The following is a 5,635-nucleotide window of genomic DNA, read 5'->3' as shown; positions in this document are numbered from 1 at the left end:
TTTCTTTCTTTCTTTCTTTCTTTCTTTCTTTCTTTTTCTTTCTTTCTCCCATCTTCCCTAGCTTCCTTTACATCCCAGCTATAATTCTACTTTTCAAAGGAAGCTTTTCCCAATTCCCCTTTATGTTAGTCTCTTCCCTCTGTCATTATCTCCACTTTATCCTGTACATGTTTTGTTTGTACCTAACTGTTACAGGGTTGTCAATATTAGACTATTATATCTTTGAGAACAGAGACTATCTTTTGACTTTCTTTGTATTTCTAGCACTTAGCACAGTACCTGGCACATAGTAGGCACTCACTTAACTTGTGGATCGACAGGTTGATCTCTCTCTCTCTCTCTCTCTCTCTCTCTCTTTCCATTTAGTGAGCACTAATGGAGTTTTGCTGGTGGCCTGCCTATCTATTTCCTCTTGCTGCCTGACTGGAACATCTCCTTTTCTTGATAACAGCTCTTTTTCTGTCTGCTTGTTCTGCATAATTCTCAAATTTGTTGATCTCCTTTCCACCCGCCCCCACCCTGCCCCATCAATTCTTTTCTTTGCCCTTCAAGTTACCTTAAACTTTGATTCCTCAGACTGGTTTCCCATGCTTCCCTGCTTTATTTGTCTTTGTATCCCCAGGCATGTGCCCAACACCCAGCATAAAGGAGGGGGCTAAATAAATGCTTGTTGATTGATTCAAAGACGTACAGAGTCATCAGGAAAAAAAATTGATATTAAAAAAAATGGACCCTAGTGTCAGAGAGAAATTTGTAATCAATAAAAGCATTGTACAATTTCCCAAAGGCACACCAGTCCTCTCTCCTACTCATATTCAATTATTGACCTGTGCCACTGTCCGTGTGAGGAATCTGTCTAAGATGTGTATGTATGTATATGTATGTGTGTGTGTGTGTGTGTGTGTGTGTGTGTGTGTGTGTATACTAAAGGGTGAGATCTATGGGTTTTCATAATCAAATATAACAATCTGGATGTAAGCATACTTAATCCATTTTGTTTTTCCTGTGTGAATAGCTAAGGAAATTCTTTTTAATAATTTCTACTGACCCTTGTAGCCCAACTCAGAAGCTTTAAAAAAAAGGTCCAGGTCTTGATGCAGGCAGAATCATGTTAATGGTAAAAAGAAGCAGCCAGAGAGACTTGTCATCTAAAAGGAATCTCTCTTCTATCTGAACCCTGTATTGGACATTCTCCATGAAATCTGCAATCCCCATTAGTGAACAAATCTCTCCTTGCTTTATACTTTCCCTGATATTAATGATTATCGTCCAAAAAAATTTCCCCTTTGTATCTTTCAAAGTATCTTTTATGACTTTAATGAAGCCTTTAAGGCAGTATCTTGTTCTGTGGAATAAAATTCCCCACTCCGTCACACCTTTTTAATAATCACCAATCAAGAAGCAGAATGAGGTTTTGAATTCTCTGCATAATTCCATCACTGTGTAACTACATAGATGTAGACTGTTATTTGAAAATATCTTTTTCCAAAACAGTTTTGTTTCCTTCTACCTTCATGACCTCAATGTGCATACAGACTATCATTATAAATATTTCAAACCGATTCAACAATAGTCACACAGGTCTATAGTTCTTAAAAATTTTCTCAATCACCATCTTTTGGACTGTTTTGTGAGCTTTACCAAGCTATTGGTATCCTTATCTCCTTCAGTTATCTTGAGACCGATCTCTCAACAATACTCAAATTGTGTGGCTTCCATGTCCAGTACCTCTTCCCATATTTGTTGTTCTAGTTCCATTTCTATTTCCTCAAGTCACACATTAGGGACTGGGATGGGAGACTCCATCATAATTATTTGAAAGAGAACTTTGTGGGGCAGCTAGGTGGCGCAGTGGATACAGTACCAGCCCTGGAGTAAGGAGGACCTGAGTTGAAATTCGGCTTCGGACACATAACACACACTAGCTGTGTGACCCTGGGCAAGTCACTTAACCCATTGCCCAGCAAAGACCAAAAAAAAAAAAAAGAGAGAACTTTGTTATGACAGAGTTTCAATGAAGGTTCTTTTTCATTCTTCTCATTTATCACCCTTCCAAGTTCCTTCTAAAATCCTCTCGGGAAAATGTAGCTTAACATGTTCTTTTTGAAAAAACATTTTTAATTATGAAATTGATGATCAATGAACATTTCAATATAAAAATTGTAATAAAGAGGAAGATTAACTCAGGAAATGTGAGCTTCTGTTACATAAAGTTTTTCAGTGAATGAAAACTTTAAACAACAGTAACAAAATTGGGCTTCTTTGTGTCTTCATCTGAACTTCTTTTTGTTTTCATCTGTGCATTTTGGAAAGTTTTATTGATATTTTCTTTCTTCCTCCTTCCACCCCTCCCTCCCTTCTTTCCTTTCCTCCCTCCTCTCTTTCCTCCTTCCCTCCCTCCCTTCTTTCCTTCCTTCCTTCCTTCCTTCCTTTCCTTCCTTCCCTCCTTCTTTCCTTCCTTCCTTCCTTCCTTTTCTTACATCTCTATTACTTACCACATAATATAACAAAGAAAGTTGAATTAATCAATACCTTGACCATGTCTGAAAACATATGTCTCATTTGCAATTTTAAGTGCATCACTAGGTCAATGTCTATTTATTTAGCATACTTTGCACAAACTTGCTTTCTCCTCCATTGTTTCTCACTATTTTATGACATGACACTACCCATAACCTTCTCCAAATCCTAACCTACAGGATTATTCAGACAAGTTGATATTCTAAACTTTCATTCCCTTCTTAGCAAGGAGATCATGTGATTGATGGCTCAGGTTTTAGGCTTTTTTTTTGTTGTTGCTATTGTCAATGTGGTAATTAATTTATAATGGCTAAAATCCCTTACAAAGTCATGATAGTTTGTCTTAATGAATATTCTTTTAGTCATTTTTTTCAGCATTACTAGTTTACTTAAATTTGGTTAGGTTACAAATGTTTTAATTATTTTTTTTCATTTTTTTCTAATTGGTATACTTTTTGATCATTGTTGTCACAAATTTATGGTCTGTTTGCACATATCTGTTATCGTCTCTCTGTACAAATTTAATCAGTTTCAATTTTTTGTCATCTTATTTTGGCAGCCAGGTGTCTCAATGAGTAGAGCACTGGGCCTGGAGTAAAAAAAGACCTGAGTTCAAATGCAATTTACTAGCTGAGTGACCTTAAGCATGTCATTTAACCTCTGTCTGCCTCCATTTTCCCAACTCTAAAATGAGAATAATAGTAGTGCCTCACAGAATTCTTGTGAGGATCAAATGAGATACATTTATAAAGCACTTAGTACAATGCCTAATACATAGTAGACATAATACAAATGCTAGTTGTTGTAATAATAATAATAGCTATTATTATTATTTGGTTTTGGTGATGTCTAGTGCTTTCTGCCTCTTCTTGATATGTAGGTGAAACATTTTTTTTTTATTCCTGAACAATATTTTTCATCATTTTGACCCATGCCCGCTTTGGCGTAGAAGTTGCTGTCAAAGTACAGACTGACCATATTTGAAGAAGCTTAAATAGTTCTTCCCAGAGTTTCTCAGCCTGCTTATCTTCTGCCCCACATGCTGCTGTGTAAGTTAAGGTCATCTTCATCCAGGTCATTGCACACGTGCTTATTATCGTTACTGTAGTAGCTGACCAAGACTCAGAGAAGATGCTTTTTGTTTGCTTGGGATATAGGACAAACCCACCACTTCCTTTAGGCGCCTCTTTAAGACAGGCTTCGGAACCCCACCCTTCCATTTAGCTGTGACTCCTTGAACCTCCTGGCTTCTTTTGTAGTGAGAAGTCCCAGACTGACAGAGTAAAGTCCTTTCAGTAGTTTTGGTCACTCACTGATCATCTTTTGAGTGCCAAGAGCTACGCAATTATTTACAGGCGCCCGGCTACAGGAGCCTCCTGGGAAGACGCATGGCCAGTTCACAGAAGAGCTCAGCCTAAGAATCTACATGGGGACAAACCAATGGATGAAGAATTCTTGTGGCCCAAACATGACACAAAGTTGGATGGAGAGCCCCCTGAAGAAGCCCAGCAGCACGCATGCTGCGGATAAGCAAGGAGTTGGCCCAGAATGAACTAGAAGGAATAAAATACAATCAATCTGGACACATGTGCAGTGCTTCCAATAATCCCCAGGCACTCCCTGACTCCAAAATAACCTTACCCTTTCAATGCCATTATCTTTCACATACTGCTCCTTGGTTGGGATCATGGGATACTGCAGTCATTATAGAATCAATAAATGTGGATCTCCAAAAGATGATAGAGACATCCATGGAGGGATTAGACCGGCTACAATTTGTTAGCAATGATGCCTGACATCAAAGAAAAGGCATAAAAGATGATAAACCCATTATCTACAAACATGCACAGGGCCCCTTCCTCCTCAGAAACTCTTCCCTTCATGTTGCCATGCCTTCAAGCATTTATGCTATGTTTCTTCTCCCTCTCACTGATAAACTCCTAGAAAGAGCTGTGTCCCCTTCCAGAACCCAGTTCTGCAGCTCTTACTTCCTTCTTCACTCCTTGCAATCTGGTGTTTAATCAATCTAACCTTTCCATTGAAATTACTTTCACCAAGATCACCAGCAGCTTTGAAGTAGGGAGTGAGAGGAACTAGACCTGGGGTTTCATTAGTGTGGGTAACTCCCAAAGGACGAAGTTCCCTTTACTAACATAGGTCAATATCTTGTCTGCCACTTATCATCTCAGAAAGTTTCCTAGAGTATTAAGTGTCAAGCTTGGGCCCACCAGAAAACTCCCCATTCCCCATCAGATTATAATACAATTGGGAAAATCTTAACAAGGTAATTAAAATACAATGCAACATAATAATATTTTTTTTATTTTCATAGTCAATATAAGACAGCTAGGTGGTACAGGGGCAACTAGGTGGCTCAGTGGATAGAGTGCTGGCCCTGGAGTCAGGAAGACCTAAGGTCAAATCTAGCCTCAGACATTTACTAGCTGGGTGACCCTAGGTAAGTCACTTAATCCTATCTGCCTCAGTTTCCTCATCTGTAAAAAGAGCTGGAGAAGGAAATGGCAAAACATTCCAGTATCATTGCCAAGAAACCCCAAATTGGGTCATAAAGAGTCAAACACAGCTGAATGACTGAACAAGAACAATAAATTAATATGCCCCTGCAGAGATCTATTCCTCTTTCATTTTGACACCACTGGCCTAGAGGGCTGGGAGGATAGGTAACTCAATCAGTCCCATGACCATCATGTATCAGAGGTAGGTCTCACACTCAAGTCCTCTTGGCTTTGGGGGCTAGATTTCCATTTGCTGCACCATACTGCCTTTAATGAGGAAGGCACTGTGGGTATTTTACTAATAAAGAAAGAACCCGTGGCATGAAATGGCTGGCCTGCCCTTGGATCCTCAGTGACCAACACAGTGCCTAGCACATGGTTAGCTCTTCATAAATGAGTGTTTATTGATTGTTTCCCGTGGTTACACAGCTAGCAGGTGTTGGACTGGAGATTTGGAATGATGTCTCTGATAACCTCAAACCCAGAGGTCCTTCCACAAACATACCCTGCTCTGTGTCCTGAGGGAAAGGTTATGAAAAAAGAAGGCTATGGAAGGAACCTTAAGGGGGTGACCACAACAGTGTGTGTGTGTGTGTGTG

The 5,635-nt window shown here is 39.3% G+C and overlaps 1 protein-coding gene and 1 long non-coding RNA gene across 2 annotated transcripts in view; one reads left to right on the top strand and one right to left on the bottom strand.

Annotated features, from left to right (window-relative positions):
• LOC114050547 overlaps nucleotides 1–4,103 on the top strand; it is a 6,122-nt gene extending 2,019 nt beyond the window's left edge. The window contains exon 2 of the long non-coding RNA XR_003570020.1: nucleotides 3,876–4,103. This is a non-coding gene — a long non-coding RNA (uncharacterized LOC114050547). The remainder of the gene's footprint in view (nucleotides 1–3,875) is intronic.
• Nucleotides 1–5,635, bottom strand: part of DGKB (diacylglycerol kinase beta) — a 575,035-nt gene that overhangs the window by 37,641 nt on the left and 531,759 nt on the right. The window lies entirely within an intron of this gene.

Source organism: Vombatus ursinus, unplaced genomic scaffold (genome assembly GCF_900497805.2).
Source record: "Vombatus ursinus unplaced genomic scaffold, bare-nosed wombat genome assembly UNPS02014799.1, whole genome shotgun sequence".
NCBI classification, from domain to species: domain Eukaryota; kingdom Metazoa; phylum Chordata; class Mammalia; order Diprotodontia; family Vombatidae; genus Vombatus; species Vombatus ursinus.
This window is presented reverse-complemented; position numbering and strand designations above follow the sequence as displayed.